The sequence below is a fragment of the Podarcis erhardii genome (genome assembly GCF_964252035.2).
Source record: "Podarcis erhardii genome assembly, chromosome: 5".
NCBI lineage: Eukaryota > Metazoa > Chordata > Lepidosauria > Squamata > Lacertidae > Podarcis > Podarcis erhardii.
The window spans coordinates 79,760,009-79,776,840 of NC_138509.1; the positions used below are offsets into that span (position 1 = coordinate 79,760,009).

The 16,832-nt window shown below is 43.5% G+C and overlaps 2 long non-coding RNA genes across 2 annotated transcripts; both read left to right on the forward strand.

Moving 5' to 3' along the window:
- Positions 1 to 53: 53 nt before the first annotated feature.
- Positions 54 to 16,827, forward strand: LOC309342381. Its single transcript, XR_014156752.1, has 3 exons — positions 54 to 156; positions 12,850 to 14,643; positions 16,406 to 16,827. It is a non-coding gene; the product is annotated as an uncharacterized lncRNA (long non-coding RNA).
- LOC309342409 lies at positions 10,858 to 11,848 on the forward strand. Its single transcript, XR_014156785.1, has 2 exons — positions 10,858 to 10,918; positions 11,657 to 11,848. It is a non-coding gene; the product is annotated as an uncharacterized lncRNA (long non-coding RNA).
- Positions 16,828 to 16,832: the final 5 nt, after the last annotated feature.

Consider the following 16,832-nt stretch of genomic DNA (forward strand, 5'->3'; position numbering starts at 1 on the left):
GGCGGGACTTCCGCCCACCAACGGCCGCTCTCCTCACAGACTACTTCCGCTGCCGCCTGTCAATTCCACACACCCCAACCGCCGCTGTCCCCCGTTTCTCTCGATAGAATTATTATCTCTACCGCGGAACTACGAGTGTTTGGATAATAGCAGAGAGTAAGTCTGTGTAGCATTAAAAAGAAAAAGAAAAAGTAATAAGCAAGGAGAATTGGGCCAAGCCTCTACATCCGGGTCATCTGGACTCGGCTGACGTGTCCTTTCCTTGGCTTCAGGGGCGGGGTTTGTGGGCAGAGTCTTATTGGCTCTTCTCTGCAGCCGGGATTAAAAAACGGAGGGGGCGTGGCTTGCAGAGTCTCTGCATTGAAGCTCATTGGGGTTTGGCTCAGCTGCAGAATAAACGGTGCATTTGTTATATAGGGTAGCGACCTCTTGCTTTCCCACTCTGAATACTGCTTAATTCGTGCGTGTAGGTATCTTTTTTATTTTATTTTATTTTATTAGTGGTAGTTATACTGCTTTCCGAAGGAGAAGTTTAATACGACCTCCGTATTAGAGCATAAATAAATCGATGTTTTAGATTTGCTTTTGAAAACGGAGCGGTGATTTTTGTAACGTGGTCAGAAGTTGGCTTTTGTTTATTTCCATACACCCCTTCTGTTCTGCTTCTGTCTGTACTGACAGCAATTAGTAGAAAAAGTTATATGTTAAAAGATGGCTAGGGGTCTACTAAGAGGGTAGAAGTCTTGAATTGTTGAGATTGCTTGAGAAATTAAGCTGCCCTGTCTCAAGTTTAAGTTTTCTACAACGGGCTGTTCTCTCTCCCCCCCCCCCCAAGGCAATGCTTTTCAGTGCCTAGCTTTAAAAGTCTGGCAATAATTGGGAGCATAGGGAGGCTGGAACAGAGGTTTTCTTGTAAGACTCTGTTCAGCATCTTCTTTTGCACTTGTTTAGTGTTCAGGATATTCCAGTGTATCATGAGCAGACTTTTCCAGCTATCCTGTATCTATGGTTCTTCCACTCCTCTTTGCCCATGGGGATCAGTGTGATCTGTGCAAGGGTACAGTGTGGGTGGTGAATAAATAAAATGAGTGTTTTAAAGTAACTGTACAGGGTCGACTCGCAATATTAGGTTACTACTTATCTGGGAGTATTCCCTATTGAACTCAATAGGGCTTCCATCTGAGTAAGACATGTAGAGCCATTGTGAGGAACCATTGACAGTTGTACTATTGTTTTGATATCAGTTCCCATAGCACTGAAAGCACAGTGCTGTCATGGCTGAAATTAATGATTAGTTGTTGCTTAAGGTGGTGAACAACCGTACCACTACTCCTTTTTAGTGAGGAATTATTGCCCGCAGGAAACTGACCACCCATTTTTTTTATGCAGACGTGATATTATTTATACCCCGCTCATCTGGTTGGGTTTCCCCAGCCAATCTGTGTACATCTGGGACTGCTTGGATTTAGTATGCAGTTAAACAGCAGTATACCTTGAAAGTAAGCACTGTTTCTTAAAATGTACTCTTAGAGAATAAATTTAATGCCTTGGGCCTGCAATAAAGTAGATTTCTGGCATCTGGAGTTCTTGGCAGTCCTTTTTTTCTTCATGCTTGAAACAAGCTGACTTCAAAACATGGCTTTGAAGCTGACTTGTTCCAACCAACTCTTAAGATTAACTACAGTTTAGGATTCAGACAGAATGGTAAACTACAGTGAATGGAAAAACAGAAGCAGAAACTTCCATTCTCCTCCTCATGGTCACTGGAGGAAGCAAGGGGAGGCAGAAGCCTTAGGTTTGCTGAAACTCATTCCTATCATCACAAGCCAAGGTTTAGTGTGAAATTCAACCAGGCCTTATTTCCAGTTTGGTAATATGGGCAGATACCCTAACGAAGCCCATATGTGGAAACCCTACACTGGGCACATTATATGCCATATTGTATTTACGATTTTTGATGCCCCAGTTTGATGCCTTGCATCTGTTTTCCAAACTATTAGTTGCTGGGGACAAAGCCTGATCAATGTTTTGTCCCTTCTCATATGCCAACAACAGTCACAATGTCAGGCTGCAAGTCATGTTGACCTGAGCTGCTTTAAGGTTTTAGGTTTCTATTGTTTGTCTTGTAAATGCCTTAGGCCTGTTGGTATGGGAGGGGTTCCCCAGTTTGAACAAAGGAATTCGTAACAGGATTGGTTCAATGACAGCAGGGATATTCAGATGCACTCTCTGATTGATCTGATACACACATTAAGATTTTATCTGCAACCTGATGAAATTCTTGTCGCTGGGGCCGTGGAGAGTCGCTGAGTGGGGAACAATGCTTCAAGTGTCTCGTGACTCACGACGAATCCCCACAAGAGTCCAAAGGCTGCAGCGTGTTTAGAAAACGTAATCAGATCACGGTTCAGCTTGTGTCTCTAATATGTTTTTAGCTGTGTCAGAAGATTAATGTGCTCCTCACAAAAGGGACAGGCAGGGCTGCATCACGTACTTCATGTGAGATCTTAAAGCCTTCCTGGATGGTGTAAAATTCATAAGACAAAATAGTAAGCCTTGATATGGTTGTATCCTTAATTGGGGCCTTAACTTGTAACCATGAAAATATTGGTGGTATGTGTGTATGGATTTACAGGAGAGGGAAATGCAGATCTGACATGGGATTTCCCCAATATGGAGGACTGGTATGTAGCCTACTTTGAGGATATGTTTTTGTGTATGCAATATCTTCTCTGTCATCTTCCTATGTGAGTACACTGTCTCATGCCCAAACATTCACCCATTCAGTGTTGGATAATATGTAGGTGAGCATATTGTGCCGTCGTTAGCCAACATGGGGTCCTCACCATATGGCTGGACTACAACTCCTCTCCTCCCTGGCTGGGGCTGATGGGAGTTGTAGTCCAAAAATATATGGAGGGGACCATATTGGCTACACATGTCCTGCTGTCCTACACAACAGATGTGATCAGTTGGCTATTCCCTTCCCTCAAAGCCTTACCACCCATAGCATGGGATCCCATTTTTAACAGAGGCCATTTTTGCTAATAATTTGTTTAATTTCCAACCTGTTCATAAGCATTGCTTAAACAGATAGGCCAATGGTTAGAGAGCACACATTTCAGTGAACTAATTAATATGAAGCTAGAACTCTCATAACCAATAACAGTTACAATGGTTTCAAAAGTTCCGAATGTGCTTGTCTTGAGTTGGTTTTTATTTACCTTCTTTTTGGGCTTATTTATTGGGGGCAAAATTTGTAAAACTACTGTGTTTCTGAAAATCGCTGTGTTCTATACGCAAAACTACTTCACTTGTCTTGTCTGTATGATAACAGTGAACTGCTCTGAAAGATATCCAAAGCTGCCTTTGACATCACAAATTTGTTCATAAAAAAATTATTGAACTAGCTTCAAGAGCAGCACGTTCTGCAACTGTGAGACACCCACTTCTTCATGTTCCCTTGCTGTTCAGTCATGGCACATTGATGCTCTGATGGTACCTTCAATAAGGCACCCTTGGCTGATCTTAAAGATGATAGAAAGATTCTCACTGAAGACAGGTCCTCATAGCAACTGCCAGAGCTGTTGATTTAGCCAAGCTTAGGGTGTCTCAGACGCATTCCCTGAAGGGCTTGAGTGACCTAATCTCCCTTTAGTCACTGTTCATGGGGGTTGCAGTCCCCCATGTAATTAGGACCTTGAAATCTTGCTGCCTGCAGCCAGTGGCGGAGTTTCATGCTCCGGGACCGGGGGGGGGGGCAAAGAGCAGGCAGGGGTGGGGCTGGCGTGTCTCCCATGGGGGCGTGGCACGCATCCTGGGGGTGTGGCGTGGCACCCGTAGGGGCGTGGCACCCAGCGAAGGGGGGGCAGCCGCAATGGCACACCGCCAGGATTGCGCTGCTGCGGGCGGTATGCTCCCCCCCGCACGCCTCTTCCGCCAGTGCCTACAGCACAAATTTAGGGCTAGCTTGTGAGGGAGACAGTTCAGTGAGCAGGAGCCTCAGCTCACAAACCTCACAGAAAGTACTTGGTCAAGCTGAATATCTGGGCACATCTAGGACCTGAGCTAGGGCAACCCGGCTCACTTGCCTCCTATGCACGTAAGCAGGGTGCAGATCTTCTAGTAAAAATGTAAGCTTTTTTAAAAAATACGACAACAGAAACAAAACCAAGCCTTGCAGACACTCAGCTGAAAGGTCATGAGATAGGTATTTCACCCGTACTATCACACAAATAACACTCTGCACGCAGGGTAGAAATCATAGGTGTGTTCTGAATTCAGTGGTACCTCGTGTTAAGTACTTAATTTGTTCCAGAGGTCTCTTCTTAACCTGAAGCACCACTTTAGCTAATGGGACCTCCTGCTGCTGCCGCCGTGTCGCCAGAGCACGATTTCTGTTCTTGTCCCGAAGCAAAGTTCTTAACCCAAGGTACTACTTCTGGGTTAGCGGAGTCTGTAACCTGAAGCGTATGTAACCTGAGGTACCACTGTACAAGGCGCTCCTGTCTATTGGAATCAGTTTGGTCCCATTGGAGCCAAGGTAGCCAGCCTGCAGATGCTGAGAGAGGCAGAAAGGTATGTAAACCAGGCCGCGAGGACATAAGAAAAGCCCTGCTAGTTGCAGCCAAGGCCAATATAGTCCAGCATCCTGTTCTGACAATGGCTAACAAAGATGCCACTCAGAAGTACACTGGAAGAACTTGAGTGTAGCAGCACTTTGCCCACCTGTGATTCCCAGCAGCTGGTATTCAGAGACATACAGCCTCCAACCGTGGAGGTAAAACATAGTAGCAAAATTCATTGTTCATTGAGTGAACAATGTAGCCAAGTGGTGCTTTGTTGTTGTTGTTGTTGTTCTGAATCTTCCCATGTTAAGAACATATGAAGAACCTGCTGAATCAGGCTAATGGCCCATCTGGTCCAACATCCTCTTCTCACAGTGGCCAAGCAGGCACCTATGAGAAGCCCACAAGCTAGGCATGAGCAACTGGTATTCATGACCTTTGACCATAGATGTAGAACTTCATTGTTTCATTTCATTCACTGAGTTCTTGTGTTATGGAGACTTCTCTATATCTTAGATGTGGCGGTGTTTTCCCACTTCCAAGTTAACTGCTATTCTGCCGTCACAGAAATTAGGGTGTAGGGGGAAGGAGAGTGTTGTTTTGATGAAGAGGGAAATGATCCATTAGAAGAGGCCCATTCCTTGGCTAACCAACTGATACCCTCTCACCAGAGATATGTGGTAAGGGTCTAGTAGTTTGTGGTAGTCAGTGATTTGAGCATTAGGAATACAGGGAGATGGGTTTGTGATCAGTGGGACAGGTGGAACATGGCAATGAGTGATTGTACATAAATGATTGCCAGTCAAAGATTTCAAAGGAATGTAGTGTGCCATGTAGGAGAAGGTCACAATGTAAAGGCATATGCTAATTTCTCCAAGCCAAATAAAGGTAAGTTGGAGCGGCTACAGTTTCCCCTGGATAGAAACCCTGTGCAGATAAAAACCAAAAAAGAAAAAGGAGCAGCAGTCTTCTCTACAGAATTACCTCTACATAAATACCAGGCCTCAAAAGTAATTTAGTGATCAAAGTAAATTATAGCGCACCTGACCAAGACGCTGAGGGTGATGGATTCTTTGTTTAAAATATTTGTATGCTGCCCTTTTCTCATAGTTCAAGGAAGCCATAAGCAATTAATAAGTCAATATCATCGAACCAGCAAAGACAAGCCAGCAATAAAGCAAACAAACAGCAGCAGTGAAGACATCATAAAAACTAGATGGGTTGCAAAACACTTTAGACAATGCATCTTGAGGTTTGGTAAGTGTATTCGTGGATTGTCAAAAAGCTTTTGACAAAGTGTCTCACCTATAAGGCTTCTGAGTGAACCTTGCAATCATAGGATATGCGGAAGCGTTCATGAATCAGAGTCCATATATGAAATGAAATGCAAAAAGTGACAAAAGCAGTGTTGGTAACACAAATTTCTTTGGCGTTGTTACTGAAAGTAAAGATTGTCAACCTCTGTATTGGAGGCCAGTCTGTTCTGCAGGGATTCAAGAGCCAAAAAAAATGCCTCAATCGCATACCTCAGGCCCAAAAAGAAAAGGGAAATTTCTTTGGCCACACCTAAATTCTGGAACTCTTCATCCCAAGAAGCTTGATTGGCTCCATCCATTATGATGTTTTACTGGAGGGCAAGAATCTTGCAGTTTAGGCAGGTGGTTGACAGGTAAGTTTTTGACCAAGGCTTTTGTTTTAATCTGCTTCATTTCTCTCTCTCTCTCTCTCTCTCTCTCTCTCTCTGTGTGTGTGTGTGTGTGTGTTGGTTGGTTGGTTGGTTGGTTTTAATTGTTAGCCAGCCTGAATGGTGTGCAGGCACCAGAAAAAGTGGAGATACAAATTTGTATATATAAATAAATAAATCTGAGTAGTTACTAAGCAGAGCAACAACAACCAAAAGAAAGAGGTATACATTACTGTATAGGGTATTTAACCATCGCTGTCATAGTTTCTGAGTACAAGTTTATTTACATAGAAAGAATGCTTGCCACACCTGTGATATTTCTGGGGTCCATCAGTGGGTCATTATGCTGTCACCCTGTCGAGTGGAGGCATCTCTAGATTAGTCCCACTTTTTCTTTTCTTTTTTATAATAATTCTTATTGATTTTCTTTTCTCATAACAGTTATTCAGTATCATCATTTAACATCCATTTTCTAGTTCCCCCTCCCTGTTGACTTCCCCCAACTTCCATTTCTGGTTTCTTACACCAAATGTTACATTCTGCTGTTTATACATAATGTTCTGTTATCACTAATTATATTTCTTCTGCTCTGTAAATAAAGTTGTAAATGTTTATTTAAATCCTGCCAACGAGTCCATGGTTTTTTGTTGTTTCTGCAAGTGTGTTGTATAAGGTTCCCATTCTTTTCCAAAGTTGCTATTGTCCTTTTCACACAATTTATCCGTTAGCTTTGCCAATTCTGCATAGTTCATCAATTTTTCTTGCCATTGTTCTTTAGATGGTATTTCTCCAGTCTTCCAATTTTGTGCTATTAGAATTCTTGCTGCTGTAGTAGCGTATATAAATAATGTCCGATTTTTCTTTGTCCTAAAATACCTAACAAGAAGGCTTCTGGTTTTTTCACAAAGGTTATTTTTTTCAAGACACAGCAAGTTCACATTTATGTCACCAGATGGGGCCAGAGCTACAAGTACAACTTCAATTATACTAGCAATTTTGCTTTCTTTTTCCTTATGTGGCTCTCAGTACAGTAGTCAATAATCTCATCACTTGGTTGCCATTGTGTAAACAATGACTGGGAAGATGGCAATCTGGAGCATTGACATGACAGATCCAAGAGGCATTTCAAGAAACGCATCTAAAGGTAGGGAAATTCCAGAACCTGCTCATAAACTTTGCAATAGTGTCTTAAGAACATAAGAGGAACTTGCTGGATCAGGTAATGTCCTGCCTAGTCCAGCATCTTGTTTTCAAAGTGGCTGACCAGGTACCTGTGGGAAACCTTCAAGCTGGAATTGAAAGCCAGACAGCGTGTTTTCAACACTTGTCTCTTTACCCAGGAGCTGGTTTTGAGAAGGGGAAGGATCATTTCCATCAGGAGCAGGGACTGGTCCCCTTATCTCAAACTAGTCCCTTACCCAGAATGCAAAGCTGCAGTGTTTAGTTCATTGTTTTTGGAGTGGGAGGAGAGGTGGGCAGTGGAGCAGGGAAATAGGGAGTTGAGAAGGGAGAATAATGGTGAGTGATAAGACAGTTGGAGGGTGAAGAAATGCATTTTCCCCTGATGAAATTATACATGACTTTTGCATATAAATGTAACAACTTCGCTATTGAAGTTGATGTTCCCTTCAAAGAAGCTGAGCAAACACAGCTCCTCCTCTCACCAATTTCAAATACTGATAGACCTAATTGTTTGATGTCTGCATTGTTAACATTCCTTTACCCTAAGAATTTATATAGCTTCCCTAGTTACTGGCACATTCATGTCACAGCTGGACAGATAAAAGTGTTGTAAAATACACACACACACATACACATTTTAAATCTTCCTTACAGAATTAGTTTTTTAAGAATGTTACGGTTGCAATCCTATGTGCCTACTCAGCCTGGGAATAAGCCCCACTGCAAACAGCAGGACTTCCTTCTGAGTAGACACATATAGGATTCTGCTGTAAGGCCTCGATTCTGTAAACACTTTTCTGAGAGTTGGCCTCACTGAACACTATTATTTGCTTCAGAGTAAGCATGCATTGGATAGAAGTTGCCAGCAGAAGCAGCAGCTGTAAGGTCTGGATTAACTGGTATGCTAAAAAAATAGCTTTAGAGAGGGGATCCAGCCAGCTTCACAGCCATACCTTCCCATAATTATCTAGGAGTTTGCAAAGCGAGGGAAATAGCCACTAATACCCTGTAAAAGCTTAGCATTTCCCGTGTTGCATGGAACATACCCAGTTACAGGAAACGTGAGAGTTCTGGAATCCTGGCCAGCATGAGGAATTAACCTGTTTCCTCCTTGAAATGTTGATTTGTACAAATAAATATTGCATTGCACAACCGAACGCCTTCATCTGCCCCAGCTGCAGCAAAACATGTCTCTTTTTAAAATATATATATATTTATTACTTTTAAACCTTACAAACAAGAAGAAAAAGAAAAGGAGAAGGAAGAAAAAAACAAAAGAAAGAAAAAACAATACAATACAATATATAAACAATATACCACACAACATTAACGCGTTCAAAACATGTCTCTCCCGCATCAGTCTCTACAGCCACAGCGGCAGGCGCTGCAACCTTCCAACTGTTTGACACCTCACCTGAGACAGACGGATGCCAGCCAACAAAGAAGTAGGGTAGAAAAAACAAGGTTGGACTTTGTAGAACTACAGGAGGAATAATTTCCGGTTGCTGCTTTTGCTTCATATGTTCCTTCGCAGCTCTATAGTGATTTATTTTTGCTTTGTGAAAGCTTTATATCAAGTCCAGTTTGCAAGTCTTTCTTGAGCCGCTCAACCAATAAGTTTTAGTTCCTCATTTGTTGTAAATGATCTTCCTTGCGGTGTTTTCCCTCCTAGATTTGGGTTCCCGTGTGACGATAATGCACTTGCTTGCCTTAATTCAAAACCACCCTGTTTTGTACCTTTTACCAGATGATAAAGAGTCACTGCTGTGCAACATGTGTCTCTACAAATGTAGCAGGAACTTTGGGTATTTTGGATGATACTACATGTGGGATTTCAGATGGGAACTTGTTGTGGAACACGTACTGTTCATGCTCAGATGCTTTTCACATCGTCCACATTACATTGTTGTCATCAAATTGCCCATACTTTTTTCTTCATTTAATCCAGATTTACTCGCTTTGCGGACAATTTAATAAGTAAAAATAACCTGTTATACATCCACAGACACAACCAGTGTCTCATTATCAGACAGAAATGGTTCTTGTGGTTGAGTGGAGCTGGTACGTTAGCTTCCTGGCAGGTGGGTTTTACCAAGAGGGCAAGACAACATTAAGGTCAGCATAGTGCAGATGGACCAGCTAAGTGTAATGGACTGGCTGGACGCAGATGAATGGTGGGAGAAACCAGCTGAGGAACCCCCAAGGGAAGAATTGTGGGTTTTGAATAATAATAAAGGTGTGTTTTGAATAATAATATAGGTGTGCATTCACAGATACAGCAATCCCTGTGTGCATGCCAAGAACAGAAAAGGGTATCAGAGGAAGGAGAAGAGGTTGATAAAAACAGGCCACATTCTGTCCAGTTTGCCCACCACTGTGAACAGTAACAGCAATGACTATCGAAACAAAATGTGTGGAAGCTAACATGCCAATCATAGACACACATTAAAGCAGGGTCTGAACCAGGTTTTATTCTAAGTTTTTTCCTCTTCTGCATAAACAGCCAGCCCCTTGGCCACCCCTGAACTTTTTGTAACTTAAAGGAAGAACTTAAATGAATGGAGAACTAAGGGGGTGCGCCCCTCCCATTATTTGGGGGAAGAGATTATCTCCCATTCTTAACCTACAGTTGGGTGCCAAGACTTACTTCCTTCCCAAAGCATGACTGAAGCTGAGGGCCCCCATCCTAAAACAAAAGAAAAGTTAACATGCTCAGCATAATGTGTGAGGAATCACCATGGCACAACTGCGTGGTCTTCTGTATGTAAACGATTGTATAGCTACATACTGTTTAAGTAGAGTTCAGTGTGATTCAGTGAATGCCTTTGACTAGTCAATTAATACACTATTCTCATAGTCCCATAATAAACTATTAATGTAAGGTTATGGAGATTTGTAAGGAACCAATATTCATCTTTATTTCCTAATTCTCTTTTCTCATCTGTTTCTTTTTCAGAAACGACCTACCTCCTTGTTAAATAACATATGCCCAACCACACTAACACATAGAATTTTTTTGACAATGCAAAAAATGCATCTTGTTTCATGTTAGACTAAACCCTGGTCTGAGCAACCCCTGGGTGATATAAAGTCCCTGTTTAAGAGAAAGAGGGGAGATTTGGGACAAACCTGTCCATTTCACAATTTAACACTAATCTGCCTAATTTACAAACTGAAGGGCATCTGTCCTGCTCCGCACATCATGTGCATGTGTGATTGATAACTGCTTTGTTATTTATGCTTGGAAAAAGGGACTTTGCAACTCTTAAAACACTAAAAATGGGACGGGACATGCTTTGAATTATCATGCCAAAAGGTCCTTTGTCTCAGCTGGGGGTTTCCAGGGAGATGCAGAGTGATCAGAGCACAGTGTGACATCAGTGGGGAGGGGGAGGGCCTGGAGGGCTAATCTGGAGGGGGGGGATTCCATTGGATTGGAAGAGAACAAAGGAACTGCAGGAACTCCTTTGAGGCCAGTGTGAGGGTGAGGAGTTATCCTTAGGGAAGCCCATAAAAAGATAAAAATAGGGTAGCAATATTCTTGACTTTTGGCTTAGGTGAGAAAGTTTCACAGCTAAAGTTTGCACTATCGATAAGGAGAGCACAAGAGGCCATACTTCATGTCCTGGCTGCTTAACTGGAAAAGGCTAAACACGGCAGTTTCAGTATCATGACTCCAACACCGCCACCAAGAAGCCTGGGAAGCTGTAGAGGTGGCAAACAATGACTAAGCAAGTAGTTGTGGTTAGAGTGTCAGACTAGGACCTAGGAGACCAGAGTCCAAATCCCAACTCTCTGGGTGACCTTGGGCCAGCCACTCAGTCTCTCAGCCTAGCCTATCTCGCAGGGTTGTTGTGGGAATAAAACCGAGAGGGTGAGAACCATTTACACCACCTTGAGCTCCTTGGAGGAAATGCGAGATATACACAATGAACAATGCTAGATACACTTGAAACTGGAATTTTTCAAAAGCAGCAGTAGCGCCATGTCCAGGCAAGCTGGGGTAGTTTATTTTTCTGTGTTACAAAGTTTTAGAAAGTCAATTTCTTTTTTTGTGCAGTTGAGGGTCATCTAGTCCAACCTGCTGCAGTCGTGGGGGGGGGGGTTATTGTTGCAAGCCGCCTTGAGCGGTGTAAGAGCATTGGAAGGGTGGGGTGTAAACTTTCCCCCTAAAATAAATAAGCCAAATATTATGTTGAGCCATTAATTCTGTTGTTTACAGGACATCTAGGAGTGAGAGGACCCTGACTACTCTGTCAGATGCTAATATTGTTTTATTCTTCCTTTGCTTATGACAAGTAAATGGAATGCTTTGGATCTCTCCCAGGGTTAAGAGGTGATGCAGTTTCACATCTGGACTGAGCCATTGTTAGCCCTAATGTTTGGGACGGAGTAGCCTACAAGAATAAAGAATAACAAATACCCCTGTGTCTACCTTCATGAAGTGTCCCCATGGCATAGCAAATAGTTGGAATCTTCTAGTCCCCAGTAGAACAAGGTGGTAGAATTATGAAATGGTAGAATCCATGGTACCAGTTATGGGTGCAGGACAGGGAAGTAAAAGGAAGAAGTAAACCACAGAGAGAGGTTCTAGCCCAACTCGCTCCCTGTTGTGTATGTCTTCTACTTGTATGGAGTAGAGGAGCATTCATAAACACTGCAGAATCACAAGAATGGGAAGCGAACCTAGAGGTCATTAACTCCAGCCTCCTGACCAATGCAGGATGCAACTACAGCATCTTTGGCAAGTGGCCATCCAACCTCTATTTCAATACCTTTGGGAAAGCAGAGCCCATGCAGTCGGTTCCACGGTCAAAAAGCTCTCCCCATCAGGTTTCTTCCAGTGTCTCTGCTTCCCTGCAATGTCCATACATTGGTTCTAGTCCTGCCCTCTGAAACACAGAGAGCAAGAATCGGTATTGGGACCATAACTTGCCCATAAATGATCTAGAGTTAGGGGTGAGGAAGCCAAGTTTTCTGATGATACTAAATTATTTCAGGGTGGTGAAAACAAAAAGGGATTGTGAAGAGCTCCAAAAGGATATTTCCAAAGTGGCTGAATGGGCAGTAAAATGGAAGCAAGTGAGGTTCAATGCAAGCAAGTGAAAAGTGATGCACATTGAGACAGAAAGTCAAATTTTCACTTATATGCTCCTGGCGTCTCAACTGGCAGTGACTTACCAGGAAAAAGACCTTGGGGTTGCAGTGGGCAGCTTGGTGAAGATGTTGACCCAGTATGGAGCAGTTGCTAGGGATCACTAGGGAGGAATAGAAAACAAAACTGCCAATGCCATCATGGTGACGTACAAACCTATGTTGTGGCTGCACTTGATAAGAGGAATGCTGCATAATATTATACATGGTGTGGATAAAATGGACAAGGATACATTTTTTGTCCTTCTTTCCTACTTCTAGAACCCAGGGTCATCCATTGAAGATGAAGGCTGATAGATTCAGGACAGACAAAAAAAGGACTCCGCCACACAGTGCTTAGTGAAAACCATGGAATTTGCTCCCATGAGATGGGCACCAATTTGGATGGCTTTAAAAGAGCTTCAAGCAACCTCTTCATGTTCTACATACCAGCCCTTCAAATATTGGAAGACTGCTATCACATCTCGCCTTATTCTTCCCCAGGTTAGCTATTCCTAGCTCTTTTGATCATTCCTCAAAGGGCATAATCTACTGTATATATTCTGAACTGGTACAGTCCATTTGGATAATCTCAATAACTACTGCTTCATTTTCCTGCATCAGATTTAGCAATAGAATGTAGGGACGCAGGAATCACAAACTTTTTCTAATCTTTTCTGTTGTCCTGCAGCAGAAATACGAGCGAGTTACATAACCGATATGCATCCAGTCTGTAAAAGACAAGTCAGGAAAAGCAAAACATTTTTTTTTCCACCAGGTGCTGTCACTCTCTGACTCATAAATTCATCGTTTTGACTCTAGAGGAGGGACAACTGGCATTATCAGGTGTGCAACCCAACCTATGCTACATTGACTTGGAAGGAAATACCAGAGAGTTAAGTGAGACTTACACCCAAGTTAGTGTGAGTGCATAAGATTTCCACTTCTCTTCCTGGTTACCTCTGTGCTCTACAAACTAGGGCATATTTTGGGTTGGGCTTTTGAATCTTTATCTCTAGTGATTAGGATTTCTAGTTTTTACCTGTTCAGGCCAAGTTTCATTCCCAGTAAAGGAATTTACAATACCTTTGGGCAGTGGAGTCCGGTTTCCATTGGGACAGGGTGCAAGGAGGCCAGCGGTAAATAGAACCAGAGCCAATTCTAATGGGGAGCTCTCTAATTCTGGTTTTGACCCCATCCTTCTCCCTGCTGAATTGTACAACGGCAACACTGGATTGAACAAAGGCAACATCCCTGTTGCTACCACCTATGTTTCTTGAGCTAGGAAGGCAAGCAGAGCCACCCCAGGCTCTGTGAGTACAGGGGGAGGTCTTGGCAATACAACTTGCGGAGGACTCCTTCCTTGACCCTGCTAGAGGCATCTACTTTGAGCTCCTTCTCCAGTCTGTTTCCTGGAATGAGAGAGCAGGTGACAGCTGCTCCTTGTACCTGGCAGCTGTCAAGCGTCAAGAGCAGCAAGCAGCCTGTTCTCCCCCTCTGGGCAGTGATGCAGATTTCCAATCCTCACCACTGCCCAGAGGGACAGGGCAGGTGTGAACAGCTTCTCCTATTCCTTGTAGGCCCTCCCAGGGCCTTTTGACCCACAGATGCTACCTTCCAATACCAACCCTAGAGGCAAGGGAATGACTCTCGCTACCACTGCTCCCACCCCATCCTTTTTCTCTTGCAAAACAGGCAGCCATTGTGGCTAGTTTTCCTCCGGTTCCGATAACTAATCTCTCGAAATAACTTTACAACTGTGTTTAGCCCCCTTTCCCAGTCACACCGAGGTTTCAGAAGGGGCGGTGGCCTTCCTGTACAAACTGGTTTGCAGAGCGGCGGCCGGGCTTTGCCGTGCCTTTTATCTGAAAGAGGACCTGGCTCGGGTGACTTGCAAGCGAGATCTATACCACACAACAGCCTGAGTCATTCAGAGCCTTTCCTTTTAGTCGTCTCAAAGTTCAGCTATCTGTGTTTGAGAAAATGAAAATGCAAACACACTTCAGTTTCAGGCAGCTGACTACAGAGGGTGATGCAGCTGGACACAGCCTTGATTTCATTGGAATGTCCTCCTTGGTAAGTATGCTTATAAACACAGCCTTAATGAGAGAAGGGCCTCTTCACCTTCCAGAGTTATTTTTCTCTGAGCTGTTAAGAAACCAGAAGGTAGAAAACAAAGTTCTTTCAAAGGCGCTGGTCCCACAATATCCCCCAAACTTGAACGGCTCATAGACGATTAAAAAAAATAAAAATCCTACAAGCCAGGTTAATTAAAACAGTGTTTAGAGACAGTATAGCTGTGTTTACCACACACAAGTGGTGCTTACGACCATTCAACCCCATTCAGAGAATGTGCAAAGACATGAGGTATTCAGGGCACATTTCCACGGGGCAGATTAAGAGGCCCGATGGGCTGTAGTTGGCCCCTCGGCTGGAGGCTCCCCCCGCCCGCCCGCCCCAATACCCTGCAGCTTGAAAGAAGTGGTGATTTGGCTCACCCTAGACTCACTGGTTTGAGCCTGGGACTGAATCGGCTTTGGTTATCTTGATGGATGGCCTTCATCAGGAATATATGTGGGGCTGAAGTTGACCCAGAAAATGTCACTGGTGCAAAAAAGTGGCAGCTGAGCTGCTCGTTGGAAAGAATATCACCACTGTATTAAACCTTGGCTGAAAGAATTACAATGCCCTGTGCAGCTTGGGAACTCAGATACTTAAAAGAGCATCTCGTCCTTTATATTCCCAACCAATCACTGTGCTCTGCCGGAGAGGGCATTCTGCAGATTCCATCTCATCAGGAAGTCATTTCGACACAATGTCAGAATCAGGCCTTTATAGTGGCAGAACCTACCCTTTAGAACTACGGTAGTCCCTCCTGTTACAGGTTAGACAATTGCCTTATCTGCTGTTGTTCAGCATCTGCTGAAGACTTCTCTCTTTCAACAGCATTCTAAGAGGAGATTATTTTCTCTTAGTCAGTACAGTGGTACCTCGGGTTACATACGCTTCAGGCTACATACGCTTCAGGCGGTGCGGCGGCAGCAGGAGGCCCCATTATCTAAAGTGGTGCTTCAGGTTAAGAACAGTTTCAGGTTAAGTACGGACCTCCAGAACGAATTAAGTACTTAACCCGAGGTACCACTGTATCTAGGGGGATGCGGGTGGCGCTGTGGGTAAAACCTCAGCGCCTAGGACTTGGTTGGCGGTTCGAATCCCCGCAGCGGGGTGCGCTCCCGTCGCTCGGTTCCAGCGCCTGCCAACCTAGCAGTTCGAAAGCACCCCCGGGTGCAAGTAGATAGATAGGGACCGCTTACCAGCGGGAAGGTAAATGGCGTTTCCGTGTGCTGCGCTGGCTCGCCAGATGCAGCTTGTCACGCTGGCCACATGACCCGGAAGTGTCTGCGGACAGCGCTGGCTCCCGGCCTTTAGAGTGATATGAGCGCACAACCCTAGAGTCTGTCACGACTGGCCCATACGGGCAGGGGTACCTTTACCTTTACCACTGTATCTGTATTGGTTTTGAAATGGATTTTTTAAAATACTTGTGATTGTTTTATCTGTTTTTATGTATATACAATTGTTTTATACATGTTTTTATTGTACGATGAAATCACTTTGAGATGCTTCGTAAGAACCAATTCATAAATGAAATTACAGATAGGTAGCCGTGTTGGTCTGCCATAGTCAAAACAAAACAAATTCCTTCCAGTAGCACCTTAAAGACCAACTAAGTCAGTTCTTGGTATGAGCTTTCGTGTGCATGCACACTTCTTCAGATACCAAATTATTATTATTATTATTATTATTATTATCATCGTTATCATCATCACCATCACAGGGTTCGGCAGAAGATAGATCAGGATCTACTGGTAGATTTCTGAGTGGTTTGAAGTAGATCAGCAAGGTTTCTTGTTCCCGGTTGCATCACAACAAAAAGGGGTTTTTCCCCTCTTCTAAATTTGGCTGCTGATATGAAGAAAACCTGGCTGGTGGTGGGAAGTAGATTCTAGTGTGACCGGACTCTTTAATTAAGTTCTGGTACCGAAAATGAATTCCTGGGTTGAGCATGTGCTCAGAGGCATGCTTTTTCTTAAATCTAATTGTACAGTATACCGACTCACTACCAGCCACGTTTTTGCACCTGACTCCAGGTCCTGAGGTCTCAGAAGTCTTGTAATTTTTCTACATTCATTTAAAAAAAAAAAAAATCCTAGCAAACTGTATTACGAAAGTAATATTGATTAAAGTATAAATATAAATTAAGC